The following is a 22,897-nucleotide window of genomic DNA, read 5'->3' as shown; positions in this document are numbered from 1 at the left end:
TATAAAAGAGACCTTAGGGGCAACGTTTTCACACAGAGAGTGGCGCATGTGTGGAATGGGTTGACAGAGAAAGTGGTGGAGGCAACATTTAAAATGCATGTGTACATGAATAGGAAGGGTTTGGAGGGATAGGGGCTGGGTGGTGATAGGTGGGACTGGATTGGGGTGACATATCTAGTCAGCATGAATGACTTGGACCAAAGGTCTGTTTCCGTGCTGTACATCTCTTTGACTCTATGACTTGAATTACCAAAGGAATTCCAATGGGAAGTCCTGTACTTTCCAAGAGCCTGCACAAATGTTTTCAACTCGGCCCCAACCCGACTACCTCCAAATTCTGATCTAACCACCCCCAAATCACTCAAGTACTCCCGCTGACTCCACCTGCCTATCAACCCAACTATCAACTATCACCTTTCACTGGTCCAACCCAATTTTCCCTCTGACTTGACCATCCTCTGACCAAACCCTTCTATCCACCTCCACAATCACCCTTAATCTCTTGACCTACCTAACAATAGCTCTGACCAAAGCGGACCATACTCCTGGTCTTTACATCTGATTACCCAATTCGTCCTTAAGATCTAACTAGACTTCACCCTGACAGAACCATCCTGACCTGACTCAACCCTAAAATGATGAACCATGTCAACCAGCACCAATTGCACTTCCCCAATTTTCTCAATTACCCCACCACTTGAATATCACTTGACCACCAAACACTACTACTAAGTAATTCACCTTCTTTTCTTCCTATTAATCTTACCCAACTACCTGACCTGCCATCTCACATGTTGCATCAGGTAATGGTTCTGAAGATTTAATATTCATTTTACATTGGTTCCATCCACTCTACTGAGGTTATACACAATCTGTGGACAGAGACAAACTAGGTTTCAGGGAGAGCAGATGTACCTGTACCAGCTCCTAAAATTCCTAGTGCCTATTCCTACCAAATGTATTTGTACTTATTGCTATCGTGAAATAAACTTCATTCTAACTAAGAATGGTGAACATTCTGTAGATACTCCATGGTGATGTATCATTCATAGAATCCCCATAGCATGGAAACAGGACATTTGGCCCAACAAGTCCACACCGACCCGCCGAACAGTAATCCACCCAGACCAATCCTCAAACCTATTACCCTACATTTACCCCTGACTAACAGACCTAACCTGCATATCCCTGAACACTATGGGCAATTTAGCATGGCCAATTCACCTGACTTGCATATCTTTGGATTGTGGGTGGAAAACGGAGTACCTAGAGGAAACTCACACAGACATGGGGAGAATGTGCAAACTCTGCACAGTCGCCCAAGGCAGGAATCAAACCTGGGTCCCTGGTACTGTGAGGCAGTAGTGCTAACCACTGTGCCACCCATGGATAGTGCAATATCTTCTACTACTAATCACTAGATGAACCCAAGATGGAGCAAAGAAAAAATAAGATTTTGTTGCAGTAAACTACTTTTATAAAACATTTACCTGTAAGGTAAAATTCCAAATCCATGTCTATGTTGGGCTGTTGCTTGATTAGCCTGTGGAACACTCATGATTCCCAACTTTGGCTTACTTTCCCTTCATAAAATTCATAGCCACTAAGCCAATTTGTAGCTTTCAAATTCTGCCCCAAGTGAGATCAATACACAAGGAATCAAGTCTGTGACCTTCTGGTCAGTATGCACCAATTACACTCATGACATAGCCTTTACCAGTCAAGCCATGATAAGAGATTCCAATGCAGGTCTTAATATAATTGAGCCTGAACATGCAATTCAAAGAAAAGTATACATTATAGTCATAGCAATCATATGATAGCAAAAACAACTCATTATTACTCAAGGCACCAGCTCTGAGATGTGGACTGTGAAAGTAATAACATTATCTGTTATTTTATGAGGGAGGGAGATGTTTGATCAAGATGCAAGCCAAACAGGTTAAAACTAATGTAACTTTTTTTTTAACCCAGATCCTAATTTAAGAAGCAAACAACCACAATGACAGCAGATTAGAAGATGATGAAATGAAGGTTATGGAAAACCACTTCAAATTACAAAGATATAACATGACTGACAGATAATGGATGTAGAAGAAAGCTAGATCACTGCACATAATTGACCCAAAGATCCCTTAATGCATACCATTACTGCAAATAAATCAATACAGTAATGTGACCTAGATTAATCATCTGTGATAAATTTAAATGAAGCGGATTTGAAATGTGTTTACAGCTATTACAATTTTGAGTGCAAAAATGACAACTTGCTGACCTTTTCTGGTGTGGTGTTGATCTTTGATGTGAACTCCTCTGATCTGGCTAATAAGAAATTTCGCATTAACTCTGCTTTGTGCTCTATAAAGCAATCATCGACCCATGTGAAGTGAAAGCCTCTTCCAGCTGCGCAGCTAAAGAGAATGGCCACGTGACTACATTAAAAGACAATCATCGATGATTTCATCATTGCCTTTCTGCATTTAAAGTAACAGTGTCAGGTTTGTACAAAAAGTCAAGGTTTACATTTGTCTGAAGGATTTTAGTTGTTATTGTAATGTAACTCAACTGACATTGTTTGGAGCTACCATAGTTTGGTCATTTGTCGGAATACAATGTGATAGTGGTTGCAATGCCATTTAACTCTTTATTTACTGCACACCAGCAGGGACTGACCAGAATAAAGTGAGCTAAAATGTTTCATGTCAAGAAGTTTATTCGAGATATCTCATGCTTGTAAAAAGAAATGAATTGACAGACAAGAGAAATCCCTGAAAGAAGTTCTTGCTCATTTAGATTCTTTCCCTCATCATTGCCAAATTTACATTAAAGAAACTATGGAACTTAGAGAACATTCTGAAAAAAGCTGACGAGTTCCTATTGTGACTTTGTTAAAGGCAACTGATGGAGAACAAATTCAATAAAACTAAGGAAGGACTTGAAAAAGTATGCATTTAACACAATTTGCCTGATGTTTAACGAACATGGGCATCCAGTCAATAGTTGCACAAATATATCTGGTTAATAAGATATTTCACATTAACTCTGCTTTGTGCTGTATAAAGCAATCAGCTCTTGTGAAATGAAAGCCTCTGGATGCCCTGTTATCATTAGTGCAGCAAGTGCAGTCCGTATGCCTGTTGCTCTACCACTGTTTCTACATCTGTTCCGAGTAGCTGCATCCATCATTGTAAATCTGTTGGCTGATGCAATACTATTCCGATTGGCCACCATCGATGACCTCTCTGCCCTTATGTTGCCTTCCCCTCAGTTTTCTCATTACACCAATGGAAAGGTGACAGAGACCACTTTTAAAATAGTCCAAAAGTCAGATTACATTCTGCGTCCTGTGAAAATGTATGGTATAAAGCAGATACCTCACCAAGGAATATGAATAAGCTTTTGACTTCACAGTAACATCCGTTTCAAGTCAGAAGTTGGATGATTTTAATCCCTGTCTTGAAGTTTCAGCTTGAGGAGAGCAGTTGACATCCATTTGGATGCTTGTATTCAGTGGCTGTAATGTGATTTACCAACTATCCAACTATCTTCCCCCCATAATATGCTCACTCATCTCATTGAACGAGTTGTGGAAACTCATCAACTGCTGCAGTCAGCCAGAATAAGGAAGGTTATGGCCATGGTACAAGTGATTGTTGCCTGCCAGATAACTGCAGATCCTTTCACATCATAAACTATAGTCCAAGAGAAGAATGTGAAACAAACCAAGATATTAGCTGAGAAGCAACTGCAAAGCAGGAGTGATCAGAAAACCTGCAGCTGCCAAGATTAAAAAAAACAAACTCTACTGACAGGAGCAGCGTGAGCATCAATAATATCTACCTATTCCAATAAACTTTGAAACTGGACATTTTTCCTTTCATTAAACTTACTTCAATGATCATAGAAGTTCAAGTGAAGGGAGGTTAGTAAGCTCAGTTGGCTGGATGGTTAATTTGCAATGCACAATGAGGTGGGTTTGATTCTCTTACTAGCCAATGTTATCAAGGAAGGCTCTCCTTCTCAACCTTCCCCCCCTCCCTGTGTGTGGCGTGGTGACCCTAAGGTTAAACCACCACCCGTTGTGTCTCTTTAATGACAGAAATGGCCCATAGTCCTCTGGGATTCCATGTTTATTTGCCTGAGGTCCGTATTCTTTTGCATCTTTACTTCTGATTTCTTTTTTGTAAAATAAAAGGCCAATATATTGCAAAGGATATTGACAAGAAATTAGTTTCATTTTGTTCCACTGCAACTGCTGCTGCTTAAAGTGTTTCTGTTTGCTCAGTTAATTTTTGCAGATTGCTTTTGCTGGTGCCCTGCTGTTAGATGTTCCCCAGGTTGATCAAGTGATCATGGTGCCTGGCTGTATAGACACCTGGTAAGCTGTATGTGGTGCAGAAGATATCTGGCCTGCTTGTGTCTTCAACAGCAATGGTCATGCATCAATAGTTCAGGTGTTCTTGCTTTCACGAGCACCTATGACCACTGAATAGGGCTAGGAAATGGCACAGCACTGCAGCAAACACAAGTACCAACAGGCAAATGATATGCAATGGGCATTATTCCATTACAGCAGAGCAACCTCTCAGAGTGCCACGATCTTTCTTAACATAGTGTTTGCATGAGCTCTCAGTTCTTTCATGCATTTTTTTTTCTTCTTTTCAGTCCTGTTGCTTTACTAGTCTTGTTTAAAGTCTGAGATCTACATCTTCACAAAACTCTTACAATGTACTCACAATCATCCCTTTAACTGACAACAGTGGTTTTGCCATTGCCTTTTGTCAATATAATTGAGTTGTGGCTCAGTGGCAATACCTTCAATATTGATTAATGAGGCTTTGGTTCAAGAAATGCTACAGAGGCCTCAGCACAAAATCTAGGTCTATACTCCACTGAAGTAGTGTGCTGCTGGAGATTGAATATTTTGCCTGGGCTGTTAAACCACGCCCCATCTGTCTGCTCAGGTCAACAAAAAGTCCAACACAAAAATAGCTTTAGTGCACATTAACTCCTCAATCGACATTATGATAAAAGATTATCCAGTAATTATGTTGCTCACGTACCATTATGCACAAACTGTTGCCATGTTTCCTACATTACAACAGTAACTACACTTCATAAGTATTTCATTGGCCTTAAGGCATCATAGGATATCCTGAGATCATTAAACGTGATATATAAATTAAAGTCTTTCTTTTATTTTTTCCACCATTGCTCTGCTGTAAATTGTACTTCTTAATATTTAGTCTTTGATTCCTTCACAGTCTGGGAATATAAGAAAATACAAAACCGAAAAGAGCCCATCATCTCTCTGATTGGTCCTTACACCTATTCTGCATTCTCTAAATTATGTAGCAACTTCCCATCATTGTTCCTGCAGCTTTTATTTAAACAATATTGTTGCATTTCTTTCAATTCTGCAGTATTTTGATTTTTTTTTAATTCATTCATGAAATTAGTAAAAGAGTGTAAGGTGTAGGTGTAAATTAACTTGCATCCACAAATGACTATTGTCTTTATATGTCAAAAAGTAGCACATGCATAATCAATGCTTGGGCATAGTTAGTTACAAAAATACAATTTAAAATATGAGGTCAATAGTTACTGATTAAACTCCAAAGACCCATAGACGTGGTGGCTCAGTGGTGAGCACTACTGCCTCACAGTGCCAGGAACCTGGGTTTGATTCCACCCTTGGGCCAACTGTCTGTGTGGAATTTGCACATTCTCCCCGTGATTGCATGGGCTTCCTCTGGGTGCTTCGGTTTCCTCCCATGCTCCAAAGATATGCAGGTTAGGCTAAATTGCCCATGATGTTCAAGAATGTGTGGGTTAGATGCATTAGCCAGGGGTAAATGTAAAGTAGGGGAATGGGTTACTCTTCGGAGGGTTAGTGTGGACTTATTGGGCCAAATAGCCTGTTGCCACACTGTAGGGGATTCAATAAAGAAAACCTTTCAAATTCTCTCAGTTGAATTGACTAGTGATAGAATGTGGAATGCTGTGAGTAATTTATTCTCTGACACCCTAATTGCACTGTGCCCTTAAATTTGCACCCATTTTATTTTGACATGCAAGAGCCTAAGAGAAATATTTCTGAAATACTGTCTCCCAATTGCAATGAAGTGCCATTTTCATGGCCTTGCTATTTTTAGTTTGAATTTTTTTAAGTGCTCAATTCTGATATTTGTGCCAGTACAGCAGTGTCACATGTGTTTATATGCAATCTTGTGTTTTCAAATTTCATATAAATAGTGCACAGTTCTGACAATGCATATATTTTTCAACTTTAATGTAAAGCACTGTTTTGTCTTTTATTTTTGGTGTTACCTTTCAAGTCATGAAATTTTTTTTTACTCTTTCTTTTGTGCTGGTTACTGTTCACAATCTCGGTGATGTACTCCTACGCATGCCTCATTAGCTGTTTATTTGAGACTGTTCCTCACCCACCAATGTGTCACTGCCATATTTTATTACAGCTTCCATAAGGACTTTGAATACTTTATATATGCTTTTCTCTGCTATTATTCAGCCATTTTATGCATCACTTATGCTCTTCACAGCTGTAATAATACATTTGTGAGATTTATACTGTTCAAGTGGCTTATCAGTTGCCAGTTATTAAACCATTATAGCAGGTGCACCCTGATTCATGGGATGAGGGTATCACCGGCCAGCATATATTGTCCATCCCTAATTGTCCAGAGAGCATTTAAGAGTCAACTGCATTGCTGTGGGTCTGGAATCACATGTAGGCCAGACCAGGTAAGGTGGAATTCAAACTTGGATCCCCAGAACATTATTTGTGTCACAAGATTGACAGTCCAGCAACAATACCACCTGGCCAGTTCAGCCCCTGTCATTAATGAATCTATCTTTTTTGGAAATGTTTATTCTAGATTTGTGCTTTAAAGGCCCTCAAATGTATTGTTCAAAAAGGAATTTAGGACACAAGTGTTCCATTTCATTACATCCACATTGCCTATCAATTATTACAATAGCAAACAATATGGTAACTTAGCCTGATAATTACTAAAGCAAACATGCATTAGGTTTAATTGAGTAGCTTCAGCATTTCAGTATCATAGTTTTAGCTGGGTTTCAGCATGTGTTTCCTAGTTATAGCTTAATTAACATTCTTTTCATCTGCCATAAGTTTAACTAACATTAAATCCCTGAATAGCCTCTTTGCTATATATTTCTGGAAGCTTACTGGCTCTTCAACCTACTAAGAAACATATATTGTTCTGACACTAGTTTTTTTATATGTTGCGATTCCTTTTGTTCCATTACTACCACCTTTCAGTTCTAAACAAATAAATCTCCTCCTTAAATCTCTCTGTCCCTCCAAATTATCCACCGGATAGGATAATTCTTAAAAACAGCTTTTCAATCAAGTATTTGATCACCTTTCCTCAATATTCCTCGTTTAGCATGGTGCTCTTCGCCATTTATGATTTTGTAACTGGAGGTTCTCCATTAAAAATGTTATAAAAATACACTTTGCTGCTATTGTGGTACAACATACGAAACCTAATCAGTCCTTTTTTTTCAATGAGGTCATCTATAATGTTTCATATACAGATTTATTTCCTGTTAACTTGGAACTAATGCCTTGCGTAAGTTTATGCCACAGCTTTACAGTTTGTTTGGTTCTCATTGATAGTATTAAGCTAATTGTTAGATTATACTCCTATTGCAATTTGTCTTCTTCAGACATACATTTTTCACCTCTGATGAAATTCTAAGAATGAAGCCAAATTCGTCCCAAGGAGCTAAATTAGCTTGCCACTTTAACATACTCCAATGGTCTAGCTAATCAATTGCTCTCCATCAAGATTAGAATTTCAATTAAAACCTCTATAATGAAACCTATAAATTTTTGTTATCCAATTTAAGTCAAAAGATGTAGTGTGACTGCTTACTATCAAGAAGAAATGAAAGGTTCCTTAATTTAAGAGTTATGAAGAGGTGACACATAAACACGGCTTAGATTTCATTAACTTTAGCAGATTGCGATGTAATTGAATTGGGGTACTTAATATAATAAAGGGCTTCTATTTGATACAGGGAAACCGTTTCTCTAGTGGGACAATCCTGAGCAAGGGATATGTTCTTAAAACCAGAACCAGCTTATTAACGAGTGAAAATGTGAAGCACTTTCTCATACAACAGAAGAGAACAATCAAGAATTATCTCGCCCAAAGTCTACGGATCATGGGAGAAAGTGAGGACTGCAGATTCTGGAGATCAGAGTCAAGATGTGGTGGGCTGGAAAAGCACAGCAGGTCAGGCAGCATCTGAGGAGTGGGAGAATCAACATTTCGGGCATAAACCCTTCATCTGGAATGAGGCTTGTGGACCAGGCAGATGAGAGAAAAATGGAAGGAGAGTGAGGTTGGGGGTATGGTAGCTGAGAATGCAATAGGTAGATGAAGATGGGGGAGAAGGTGATAGGTCGGCGAGGAGATTGGAGTGGATAGGTGGGAAAGGTGATGGACAGATAACGAGGGTGGTGCTTAGGATTGTCCCACTAGAAAAGGGCTTATGCCCAAAACATTGATTCTCCTGTTCCTTGGAGGCTGCCTGACCTGCTGTGCTTTTCCAACACCACACTCTCGCCTATAGATCATGAAGCAAGGCAGATGAATGAGCCGAGACAAGATAAACCATGAAATAAGCAAGTGCAGAAAAAGCTCAAAGACATGAATAGCGTATTCTTTTTTTATGTCCTATAACACAATGATGCAAAATATTTCATTCTATCATGGCTATATCAATGGTTAGGTTTTACTTAAACGCAACAACACATAATTTTACCAGTTTTAGATGTTCAATTAATCCCTTATTTACAACCTCAATGCCTCTGCACATACAAAAAATAACATAAATGTTGCTTGATACTCTTTTGTTACATTAAATACTCAATGAGCAGAGATAAAGGAAAAAGGACAGGAAAACACAAAATACAGAAATCTAAAAGGAAAGGCAAGTGCTGATATATTCCAAGAGGTTGGAGAAAATAATATAATCTGAATAGTTCAATCATAAGTCTGAATCATTTTGCTTTCAGAGACCTCATTAAACACTGATGTACTTCTCTTTTGGATTAAAGATACACCATCAGCTTGCTAATGTCCTAACAACAGAGCTACATTGGCAAGTTATTGCATGTTCCAACTAGGTGGGCTTTTAGCAGCATGGACACATAACACAAGCAAAGTGCCCAGCCTACTACCTTCTCAACCATTCACAAGTGGAGCTCAACCCCACACTATAGAGAAGATAAAATAATTACTCTGCCTCTGCCATAGCACATTTGACATGAGCAGGTGGGCAGGAGTGGGCAGATCATTTTTTTTTAACAATTGCGAAAGGAAGGAGGATACTACCTTTGAATAGTGCCCATTGTACATCAGAAGTACTACTGCCTCCAGAAGATTGTATCTACTTTTTGCATGGAACTTTGCAGCCACTTCTCTACGCATCTTGCAATCCCTCCTCTCCCTACCCCAAGGTCACCAAGCTCTTCCTGCTGAATGTCCTTTACTTCACCTTGGTGCAAAGACCCATTTGTCTTCTCATTCTGGTTCTACTTTCAATCCCACATTGCCCACTATTAAGCTCTAGAGCCACCGGTGTCAATCTGATTGAGGGGCAGAAGTCCCATTCACCAATAACTTAGCCCTTCCATTACATCTTATGCTATTCACAATCTGTTGGCTGGCCACCAACTTTCTTTGCAGAGGGGCCCTTCGAGACATCTGCCCATGTAATTTCTGCTCCAATGACAATATTGTTGTGAGTGCGAGTGCATGCTTAAAGATGTACTTGCAAGGATGTGCACTTGAAAAAACTACTGTACATCTAGACAATGGGCATATTACAGTGTGAGTATGCTTAGAGCATTGTCCATTTAATTCAAAATCTGTATTTTTGTTAAATTTTCACATTTTTTTTTACTTAAAACAGCAGCATGTCTGTTTATCCATGGGAACGGTTGATAAGTAACCCATCCTGTATTATGCATAGTGTAACAAGTCATACAACTAAGTCTTATCAGAAACCAGCTAAATGTCATTTTTGTTGATTTTTGTAAGGTAGTTTCTCTCCTCGAAAATTAGCAAGTTTCATACACTACTGTCCCAGACTCAAATCATTAACTGTGTAAACCACATCCTTAGGTATCCTATGCCTCTGACATTAGCCCAATTTTCTCAGTCACCACAGACAGAAGTATGCGCCACTGTTGGAACATCCCAAGATTCCTTGCACAGGCATAACATTTAAGGAGCTGTTGTGCAAGTATCCAAGTGCTGCCAGTCTAGCTTTGTCCTTCTCAGTCTGTGACATTTACTCCAGACATAGCAGGTACAGTGAAATGTACACCTTATTTTATGGCAATAATCATTCTTTTCCTCCCAGGGCATTCAGAGGATAGCCATGGCATCAGACCATGCCTTGACATTAAGCGATGACTGTGGTTCAGATATCAATGAGTGCTTGCCAGTTTTTCTCCAAAACAGTGATGTTGAGTGTTTTACATTCATTTGAGAGGGGAGACATAGGCCTTAGCTTAATATCTTATCTGAAGGACAAGACATCTAGAAATGTTGACCGATCTTGTTACTGCATTAAATGTGATCTAAATGTTATGCTCAAATCATCCAAGTGGTGCTTACACCTACAACTGAATCAGGTCTGATCAATTATATGGAGCATATTTGTCTTTGAATTTAAGTATACCAAGGGCTACAAGTCACAGTTCAACTTTTTTCTTGTATTGGATTTTCTTCTTCTTTGATAAATGACTTTCTCTTTGTAGTTAGGAATGTCTTTTGTCTCTTCTTAGAGTAACCTTTACCCAAAGGACAAGTACAAAGTATTTATAATATAGAGAAAATCAGAAGTGCTTCACTATACTGAAACAAAGGCAAATTACTGCAGAAGCTGCAAATCTGAAATCAAAGCACAATTTCAACCAGATTGTCAACCAGAAACATTAACAGTTTTTCTCTTCTCAGACGTCCAAATTGCTGAGTGTTGTGTATTGCAACACCAGCCACTTACGTACATAAAGTAAATAAGATCTGGAATTGGAGTCTGGTTTCTGTTCTGTTTAGAGAGAATATGCAAACACTGGTTGGCAGAGCTGTGTGTGGATCTGCCACACACATTAATGTGGGGGCTTGAGTGAGACTTCCAGGAAATGGAAAGACCTTGGAGGGAAATTACATCAGTTGAAATGCTCTAAATGTTCCAAACAATCAGTAGAAAAAAATGACTGAACCCAGATTAGTGGATCCTGTGATATCTAAATATTTTACTCTGATATTTCATCTGGTCAATTTGATTTTCAAAAGGCCTTTCACCTACATCACTGGATGGAAATAGGTCAGGCTGTGTCAGGACTGCCCTGGCCATATATATCCAAACTGGATATTTCCAACATAAAAATGGCTAGCATAATCAATCAAGATATGCTTGTGTGATGTCATGGGTGTAACCACTTATCGTTAAAATGCAAACTAGTTGTACAATCCAGGAGAATTAGTGAGCATCAGTTATAATCAGTCCATAAATTTCTTTGAAACCAAGGAGTCTCCTAGCAATAAAGAAAAAGGCTGATTAATTATCAAGCAATCTTGAACTGCACTGGCATAGAAACCAAGCTACTAAACATTCTTCAGAATGGAATTTATGGACTGTTGCTCTGCTTTCCTGGGATCTTTACCAGAGTACAATTTGGTGAGCACATCACCGTCACAACTCTGCAATGAGTTGTGGAAAATAAAAACGTCTTGGGCATTCAGAAGACTGCAAGAGAGTGGGGCACCTGCTCAGCCCCAGGCAGAAAATGATTTCTTGGTTGCAGCCATTAATAAACTTCGTCAAAATACATAGATAGTGTGCAGGGACAGCAGTAAGGTTTGACTGTGACAGTCATAAGCTGTATTGGAGGATGGAAAAGTCCATCAATGTTGTCAGGACCATGCTGGCTCCAGCATCTGTGTTTAGTATTGTCCATGGACAGACTGGAGACCCCATGGAAACTCAGGACCAGCATACACATTGTCTGCCACAATCATACATTGGCCTACACTCCATTGCTCTAGCCATACATGCTTATCAATAACAAAACAAGAGGTGAGGAGCAGACCAAACACAAATAAGGATTCCTTCATTCCAGTCATGAAAGTGAGGGCTACACTTTAAAAGTAGTGGAGGCAGAGGAAGAAAGAAAAGTTACTGAGGGCACATAGATGGCCTGGTTGAAATATAGTTTTAAGTAACTTATCACTTGTCTAAACATATGTTGACTTGCACTGTTAAGATATCCGTTCTTGTACACTTTTCGCTATCAGACTCACTTATACTGTATCCCTCTGGGAGATGAGCAGTCATTTCTGACAACGCATAAATAAAAGAATTTATAATGGCCAACCATTGCGCATCTGTCATAAATTAGTGCCTCCTTAACTGCAGATCAGCTCAGGTGTCGAGTATCCTTCAACTGTGACAATGATGACTGATGAAGGCATTACACTTTAACACTGCTGGTAAATGTGACGTGCAGAGAATATTTTGAGGGCCTGGTCTGCTCATATCATTGCATACTTAAACTCACTTTATGAATGAGTCCATGGAAATGTTCATTCTAAGTATGAGATTTTTAATTAGATTACTTACAGTGTGGAAACAGGCCCTTCAGTTCAACAAGTCCACACCGACCCTCCGAAGAGCAACCGACCCAGACCCATTCCCCTACACGTACCCCTTCACCTAACACTATTGGCAATTTAGCATGGCCAGTTCACCTAACCTGCACATTTTTGGACTATGGGAATTGAACTCGGGTGTCTGGCACTGTGAAGCAGTAGTGCTAACCACTGTGCCACCGTGCCGCCCATGGAGTGTATAACCATGCAAAGCTGGAAGATGTATAAAAGGAAGCTTGTATATTTACTCTCTGTTACAGAAGCATTGGGAAAAGCTTCACAGAATGCTACATCTTGCAGATAAAGTGGTATCCTCCAGGATACTCAAACATTTTAGGATATACATTCACTCTGAAACATTAAAGGATTACTGATGGGAGAATCAAAATGAGATTCATCAGGATTCCTCTCTACCTGCTGTCTATCATGAGAGATTTCAGTGATTAACACTTTGACATGTGTCCTATTGGAAGCTTTAAGAGTTACCTCACCTTATTTTCTCCCCAGTGGTCAGTAGGATATATAGTATGTAGATCTTGAAAGTGGGATCATCCAAAGATATCAAGCACTTAATTAGACAGATAATGAGACAGTTATTCACCAACTCAAAAGATCAAGGACTGAAAAGATAACAAGGTCTATATGCTATTTGTATTATCAGAGACTACTTGTCCAATCACCAACAGGATGTTAAACAAGTAAACAAGATCAAAATCCAAGCTAATCACCCTGGAAACAGTTTTAAATAATTTGTCTCTGACTTCTTGGATATGATGATACTTCTCTATGTTTTGCCATTTTGGATGCTGTTGGTGGTCAATGTTCTGAAGGTTATCTTTAGAAGATGGTTGTTAAACCACCAGTTTGTCTGCATACACACACTCACCCCATGCCCACCCTCCCCTTTGTTGGTTCCAATTGTGAAGTGCACAGCATTATATGGCACACACTTTCTGGGCAACACTACTTGGCTCCACCAGAGTGGTCCAAGTGACAAAGCTCATCTTAAGGAGCCCTATGGCAAGCCCACTATGACCCTGGTAGAATTTTTCATGATTTGAAAGTGGCAGGTTTGTTAGCCAGAAAGGAAAACTCTAAAAGTACTTCAGGAGGAGATGAGCAGATGACTAGTAGAGCTGACAAATAACAAATCTACTCTGTGGAGAGGTGTGAAGTAGGTTGGAGAGAAAAAAAGCAATGGGAATCTCCAAGCAATGGAAGCTGACTGGGGTATACAAAAAGAACCTGTGGTCCAAAAAAACATAATGTCCTGAAAGTGCAAGTGCAAGCAAATAAAGTAACAAATACAAAAGGTGAAGAGAGACTTCCATAAACAACAAATATTTTTCTAAAGGTGATGGTTGATTTCGAGATGGTTGCACCTTTCAATGGAAGCTGGTGAAATATTGACAGACTACATCAAGAGACAAGGTCAATGTTGTCATTTTTTGGTTTGCTGAAGGCATGATGAAGGTAATAGCCTTCCATGATATAAACAACCAAGTTGGTAATAATAAAATTGTGAGGAATGTGATAGATCTGTTCCCTGAACTTGTCCTGCCATTAACAAGTTTTGCTATAATTGGGACTGGAATTGGAGAGGTTGCCCAATCCAAGCTGTGGGAAACCCAATTGAAAAGTGCAAAAGCATTAATTAATTAAAAAAATTAACTGAATATTATTCATGTTGTTGTACCACAAAAGAAGATTTACAGCTTTTTGTGGCTTCACCCCACTATGAGTCTGTGAGAGCAATGAAGATCATATGACATTGCATTATTTCCTGTGATGAAACACACTATATCTCAGATGTCTCTCTGTAGCAAAGCACAATGTCAGTCACTTACGTTAAGGGCCATTTTACCAAGCCACCAGCTCTTTGTTAATGGTCAATGGTGCTGTAATGTGGGAAGATCCCCAGCTGAATGGACACTGCCTCTCATTGGTAGCTTGGGAGTAGGAGGGATGGAGTGGTGAATAGATAAGGAGATTTTTTTTAAGCATGGTAACACCTATGGCTCCAGCCATTTCCTGTGCTTAAATTCTCAATTTTTAAATTAATTCTTCTCCTCCTCTGCTGAATTCACCTTGTGACATTTCTATCATCTCCCACAGATGGTGAGATGCTACCACATTGGCACCCTCCCCACCCCAGCTCCACCAATCACCCCTTCCTTTCCATAACCTGCCCTTGCTAATGTACAGAACAGTGTTGGTCTACATCAACTTTAAGTTGATACTATCTTCATCAATTGTATCATTTTCAATGTTGGTTGCAAATTCACAAATTGAATCTCCATAATGAATGTAGACAGAGAAATTTATAACAGAAATATAAAAATAGGGATCAATATAGACTTTAAAATTGTGACTGAATTATGTCCATTGCTTTTCCAATTAATCTTAATCCTCTAACTCTGCTTTGGTTCAAGGCTACATTTGGTTTTAAATTTTGAAATCTTCATATGGCGAATCTTCATGGTATTGACATTCAAGGTATAAAAGCATAGAAAAATCAATTTCGCCATACTTAGCCAAAAGAATTTTTAAAGAAGTTGACAAACCACTGAGCACCGTGGCTCAGTGGTTACACTACTGCCCCACAGCGCCAGGGACCTAAGCTTGGGCGACCGTCTATGTGGAGTTTGCACATTCTCCCGGTGTCTATGGTTTCCTCCCACAGTCCAAAGCTGTTCAAGTTAGGTGGATTGGACATGCTGAATTGACCATAGTGTTCAGGGATGTGTATTAGCCACTGGAAATACAGTGTTACAGGGATGGGGGAATGGGTCTGGATGGGATGCTCTTCGAAGGGTTGTTATTGATTTTTTAGGCCAAATGGCCTGTTTTCACACTGTGGGGATTCTATGACTATTGGATTGAATCTAACTGTAGTAGCACCTATGTTTTTAGCAACACAAATAGAAGTATTTATAGTATACTTTTTAGATTCTATAATTAGTTACATTTCATAGATCTGAGCATATCAGGGGCAAGACTGGATTTCAGTTGAATCAAGTTGCCAAATTGAAAGCAAACACTACTCACTCAGGACCTTCTATTTAGTTCCCCTTCAGAGCCTTCCAACTACATGTTAACTTTGTTACTGAGCAACGGTTGCTGAGATTTCTATTATAATGCATGCCTGCTGTGAACCTGCTACAACATCTCTGGTTCTATGGTTTAGGCTTTTTTGTCTCTGACTCCTCACAATGGGCCGTCAAACAAGTCTAATTGTAAGTACCTGCCCTTGCTGAATTTCACAGTACTGTGTTAATTATACAGCAGTGGTCCATAAAAAGCTGCACTCCAGGACAAGTTTAATCTCGTCTTATTATTTGTTCTCAGGAGGTGGATGTTGCCAGGAATCATAGAATCTGCTGCTGATACCCAGGTCAGGAGATGATGGTGCATTTGAATGGAATGGAATAGAATGGGATCTTTCAGAGATCTGCTTCAAGGCGAGACCAGGAATGTGGGGGGATGTCAGTGAATGTCACGATAGATAAAGTGGGGGTTTGTTGGGGGTGGTGGTGGGGGTAGCTGGGGGGGTTTGGGAGCGGAGAGGTGGGGAGAGGAGATTCTCTGTGTACTTGAGGGTGATCATCTTGAGGTGAAGCATATCTGGAAGGGAAAGCCTGCACAGTCCATCTCTGGTTTGATTGGGTTTGCCCATCAGTCAGCAGCAAACAGCCATCACATTCTAGGCTATGGTCCTTGGCTGTTGGAAATTGGTTTGCTCAGCAACTGGGGACTGAAGTGCACCAGAACCGTATCCGTCAACAACTGCTGCCATCGGCCATCTTGCTGGTGGGGGATTCCCGTTCTATCTAACTACGTCTGGGAAGATCATGCAAGAAAGTGCTCTCAAAGCACATCAGCATCGGGATCTGCAAGTAGTCCATACTGAAGTAGATAGAGCAAGAGTGAGCTTTACCATCTTATTACACTTCTCGTGTATTGCAAGATTCCAAATCAACGACCAGCCATAATCACAGACAATTGGTCACCAGATTCCAAACCTACATTTCCATAAATTAAATTGATGTTTCCAATAGCTAGTACAGCCTATTTCTAATCTGAGAACTACACAGATCCAGAAAGACTGCTGGATAAGCAGGTCAACCACTTTTTAAAAAATGATATTTAAGTGTTTAAGTGGTGAAGATACTTAAATAACAGTGATTGATATACTAGTATAAATGATGTCATTTAAAAAAAGCTAAAGGAATTGAAAAATGTTGCTTCTGTTTGCCTTCTCTCTCAGGGTAATCTTACTCTAATGTCTGTCAGAAGGCTGGCAGTTTCCAGTCAGATGCACATCTTAGATCCAATCCGATTTTACTCTTCATTTAACTAATTTGTTATGGTTCTGTTACCATCATTTATTAAAGATTAAAGGGTATTTGTTCCAGTGTTCTGCTCATGTATGTCAGTGTAAAGAAATGTGGCTTATAGCTTTTTCTCAAATCTTGCAAGGTAAAAGAATTGTCATCCATATTTAATGTTTTATTGATAATTTCTCATATCCCAGTTTTGACTAAAGACAACTGGCATTGAAGATATCTTAGGGTAAACAGTGGGGAAATTAACATATTTCATGAAGGACACAAACAGATGGGTGAAAGGGGCTAACATCTGACTGATGAAGTTTAATGTAGAAAAGTGCAGTAAGATGGAAGAAACAATGAGAAGAAGCAACATAAAACAAAGTACATAACTTTAAAATGAATATTTCTGATTGGTAACGACAAATCTTTGATAGTAGAAGGACACATTGCTAAGGCTGCAAAAGGGTAAGGATTCCTCATTACCACTGAGGACATAACATTAAAAAATAGGAGCAGGTGTTTGACCCCTCAACGTGACCCACCATTCAACAAGATCATGGCCGATCTGCCCCAGGTCTCAACTCCTCTTCCATACCATATCTCCTCATAGCTCTCTACTCCGCTGTATTTCACAAATCTATCGACCCATTCTTGAAATACTTTCAGTGATCTAGCCTCCACAACTTTCTCTAAGAATTCTAAACATGCACTACCCTCTAACTCAGTTTTAAATGTGCATCCCTTAATTCTGTAACTATGTCCCCCAGATCAAGATAACCCTGCTGATGGAAATATGTTCTCACCATCCACCCTATCAAACCCTTCAGAATTCTATTCAATAAAATCACTCCTCAGATCTCTAAACTTGAGTTGATAAGGGCTTATACTGTTTAACTATTCTTGATAAGTCTACCCCTTCATCCCAGGAATCGGCCTAGTGACTATCTTTTGAACTGCCTCCTATTCCAGTATACCCTTAAAACCTGGGACCAAGTGTGCATAAAGTACACCAGATACAGCCTTGCCAACATTTTACACAGATGTAACTGCGTGGGAGCACGTCACATATATGAGCATCTAATTAGAGTGGTTGAGGCTCTAACTGGGTAAAGATTTGTGGTGTTACCACAAATTCTCCCTGGGAGACAACGCTGCACCACATATGGAGGACAGCAGGTCATTGGAGGCAGCTTCTCTACAGAAGTCTGAGGTGCCATTAGTATTTGAGGTTCTAAGTCCCATTAATGGAGCAACGCAAAGAGATTTTCCTTCCACTTGCGAGTGGCTTCAGGAGTGTACAGTGGGGCCCTCCTGTGGTAGCTATCAAGGTGCTTCTATGATAAAGTGTCCATGAGACCCCAGACCTGCCTCAGCATCACCTATCTTTTCTGAAGTTCTTGCCAATGTTTATTACCTATGCAAGGGCTTACATGGTTGTTTTGCTGCATCACTGTGTCTTTAATTTGGGTAAAATGGAGGAATGAAGTGAGCCTGTCTGAATTCAGTTGGCAATATGGTCGCACAGTGTGGTTATTAAAGATTAAAGGGGAATTGAGGTAATTTCCGGGAAAGAAGGTGCAAGATATTCGCAGCCTGAAAAATGATCAAAGCATCTGTGGTTACTGATTAATAAACTATTAGATTCCAGAGGCACAGGATGTAAGGCTTTCTAAACAAATGATTACATTTGAACCATCTATTTAATTTTAAGATAGAATGAAGTTAGGATTGTAAAGAACCGTTATTATATATATCTACAATGCTCAAGTGATTCATGTTGCCATGGCAATCAATTTTTTTTTGGAAGGGAGAAGCTTATAGGTAATTATTGTATTAAAGGTTTTCTGAAAAATATAACTGAATTGCACAAACAGGATCAATCTGCAAGAATCCAAACAAGTAAGACAGAGCTGAGAAATAGGGGTAGCAAGTCTCTGTGGTTGACCTTACAAAAATGTATGTGGGACTTTAAACTTTAATCGAAAGTTGGAAGATTCACCTATCTTTGGCTAAAGGGAGGGAAATGCCAGATAAGTGATATAATGAAAGTCAGAATAGAAGCTGTCCAGTCGGAAAGATAAATAGCACTCAGAATCACTTCAAACTGGTTCCTGGAGAATGTAGTGACCACGTAATGGACGGAGCAAAGTAAAACTGTACAGGGAGACTTTTAATCATTTTAAAATTAAATGAGTTATTTTTTTCCATAATTTCTTCTATCTAAATTATCTGATACAGTATTTTGTCAATTTGATTCTAGTGCTACAGTAAAGGTCTTGAAATGTAAAATCTTACCGTCCAATTCCTTTAAACTGGCCACTGGGAACTAAAATTTATTTTTAATAAGATTTCACTACATATGAGGATGATAACAAGCTCTGGAGCTGCTAGTCCTCTGATTGTGCTTCCATCCTCAGTGACCATTATCATCTAAAGGATAGCGAGCGCAGAATCAGCAATTAGGAGGCTACCTTCTGAAAATTTGTAACCCTGGTCTTGTCAACAGCAAGTGCAGATTCAGGATACACAGTAGTCTTAAACTTGCAATCCTGGACCCTCAGGTTTTAAGACCAAAGTAAAAACATGACAAGGTCAATAGCTAAAGATTATCACCAATTAGGGCTTAATGCATGTTTAGTGCTTATACTACTGAATCATACTATGATGTGAAGGCAGTTGGTACTGAAAGGATGCAAAGATAAGCCTTATAAATGATTCTGAGTCTTTGATGGAAAAATAAAAACAAATTACAATAAGAGAGCTAAAAGAAAATCCTGAAATACAACAGATGAAGGATGCAGGATTGTTAAAGTATTCTTGATTAGTGCTACTATATCAAAGTATGCTAATATATCTTGGTCGAAGTCAAGTGGTGTCAAGTAAAGTTTGACATAGTATAAGATTGCATCCTTATGTAAATATAATTACATTATTTTAATTAGCTTTGAGTAGACTGAAGCATAATTAAGAACAACAGTTTGATTGAAGACAGGGCTGTAATCTCTTTAAACTTCAATCAAGCTTTATGCTTTTCATGAAAAGCTGCCACTCCTAGATGTCCATTGATGCTCAGGTAAACATAGACTCACAAGAATTGCGCAATGGAACAAAATACTCAGGTCCCTTTGATTAACCTTCTAATTCTTAATATACTTTTAACAACTGTGAATCTGTATCAATAGCTCAACACCAACACCAATTTTACATTGCCTCTTTAATGCAACATGGTCCTTCAGTTATAGAGTCATATAGCACAGAAACAAATCCTTTGGTCTAACTCATCTGGTCCGACCAGACATTCCAATCTGACTAGTCCCATTTGCCAGCATTTGCCACATATCCTTCTAAATCCTTCTTATTTATATACCAATCCAGATGCCTTTTAAATATTGTTCTTGAGATTGTTCCCTGTTCTTCTCTGATATTGATGTAAACCTTATAATGTGATGATCATCTTAATCAAAATGTTGCCCCATAGATATCTGGTCCAGGTAGTCTATCTCATTGCTCAGTTCGAGACAGAAGTTTGCAATCATATTAAATTAGGTGACCTAGTAAATTAAATCAATGGGAGCAAGAATTACAAACAAAAACAGAAATTGCTGGAAAAGCTCAGCAAGTCTGGCAGCATCTGTGGAGAGAAATCAAAGTTAACATTTAAAGTCCAGTGACTCTTCCTCAGAACTGCACAGGAGCAGGAATTACAATGGATTGGTTCTTTATAAAGATCAGGTTGAAAATCTCTCTAAAAATATACTGTTAGAACTGACGTGATGTATACATATTTGTAAATAAGAAATGTTTAAGTAATTTTAAAGAAAATGCAAATCTTCTCATAAATGACTGTAGCATACTTCAACCTTGGGGTAAAAATCTCTGAGTCTGTTCTCTCAGCATAAGCAACATTCACACAGAGCCAAAGATAGGATTAAAATATTGCAGCACTTACTTCCGAACTGATATGCCAAAAAGTACATGTCGTTTTTAGAAATATGAATATTTTGAACTGATCATCATATTAAATTATGCTTACATTCAAAAATGGAAAATGTTCTTAAAATCATTGTTTACTCCAATTAATGTTGTTGCATGATTGCTACCCGCTAACCTTTACAATCTGGAACTTATGTATCAGATAAATTGTCTCTTGAAGCCATACCTAGCTGAATCAGTTTACAATGAAAACTAATTGGCTCTCTGTTCCTAGTTTACTGAAGTACACCACTTATTGCAACCTCTAGCCATTAGTATTAACCCAAGACATCAATAATAATAAACATTTGCACATCTTGCTTAAATCTTGATTTAAATGCAAATGAATAGATGCAGAATTTTCAAGTCATAAAAAAGATGCTGAATGCAGAAACCAGATTTTGATTATTGGCTTTTTCAGTAATGGGTCTGTGGTATAATTTTAAGGTTTACATCAAATAACCTTTTGAGAAACCACTGCATGAAAAAAACAATTTTTTTTAACCATTTCAAAGCTTCTTGCAAGAAGCATGTCTTAGTAGTCTGCTGGGTAGAAACTTCTTTGTGGTATTGCATTGCACGGAAGTGATTGCCATCAAAGGAATAAAGAAGGTTTTAAACTGGAAGGATAATATTTGAGATTTAGTAATTATCAGCCACAAGGCAGTGCTTAGACAGAACTCTGGTGGTCGGCAGCATCGTGGAAGTGACTAGGGTCCCGGAACGGTGCCAGAATGGGACTCCAGCAGCTTGATGTGATTCAGTGCTGAGCCTGGATGGCCGTTAGCAGTGAGATAGCAACACAGAGGCGCAGGGATTTTGAGATCGAACCCAGTGCAGAAAAGAGAGGATGGCAATCGGCGGTGAGATGGTTGCAAGGAGGCATGGGGATTGTGAGATCAAATCGAATGTGGGAGAGAGAGATCAAGCTGACGTGGGGAAAGCCAAGTGTGGAGTGACCGCAAGCCCATGGCGAAAGAAGGACTGTCATGTGGAACTTTTAGTTTTATTTCTTATTTACTACTTTATACTGGTAAGGACTGTAATATTGAACTTTTAACTTATTTCTTAATTTTTCTCCTCTTTAAGTAAGAATTTGTACTTTGTTCCTCAAATGGTGCTGTGCATGATGACATTGTAAACTTTTCACTAACTTCTTGTATCCCTGTACTTGAGTACATGTGACAATAAAACAGAAATGAAGAAGAATTTCTTCACTCAGCGAGTTGTGAACCTGTGGAACTCTCTATGACAGAAAGCTGTTGGGGCCAGTTCATGAGATATATTCAAGAAGAAGCTGGATATGGCTCTTGCGGCTAAAGGATCAAGGGGAATAGAGAGAAAGCGTGAGTGAGATACTGGGATTGCATGCTCAGCCATGATCATATTGAATGGCAGTCTAGGCTTGAACGGCCAAATAGCCTACTCCTGCATTTATTTTCTATGTTCCTATGTAAAACTTAATTTGTATTCTAATTCTAATTCTGAACTGGAAATACAGATGCACCAATTGACTAGCTGGTGTGTATTGTAAGCTCAACATTTCATTTTATACATTTATGACTTACAATGATAGAACAGAAAGTCACAAATCTAAATTTGCCATGACATAGACATATGGGGTGTTATAAGCACTAGAAATGGAGGTATAAAATTACAAAGAGAGTGATTAATTCAGTGACAAAACTGGGGCAAATAGATTTCAACATGGATAATTGTGAGGCTGTTAAAAAAAATCACTGAACTCGAAATATAAACTCTGCTTTCTGTGCACAGATGCCGCCTGACCTGCTGTGTTTCTCCAGCAATGCCTCTGAGGTATTTGAATCAAAACAAAGGATTAATGGTGAAAAGCTAGAAATAGTGAAAATCCAG

The 22,897-nt window shown here is 39.0% G+C and overlaps 1 protein-coding gene across 9 annotated transcripts in view; it reads right to left on the bottom strand.

The window, feature by feature from the left end:
- Window positions 1-22,897, bottom strand: part of adgrb1a (adhesion G protein-coupled receptor B1a) — a 585,075-nt gene that overhangs the window by 203,134 nt on the left and 359,044 nt on the right. The gene's annotated exons all lie outside the window — the stretch shown is intronic.

This window comes from Chiloscyllium plagiosum, chromosome 4 (assembly GCF_004010195.1).
Source record: "Chiloscyllium plagiosum isolate BGI_BamShark_2017 chromosome 4, ASM401019v2, whole genome shotgun sequence".
Classification (NCBI taxonomy): Eukaryota; Metazoa; Chordata; class Chondrichthyes; order Orectolobiformes; family Hemiscylliidae; genus Chiloscyllium; species Chiloscyllium plagiosum.
Note: the sequence above shows the minus strand (reverse complement) of the source record. Positions and strands in the feature narration are given on the sequence as shown.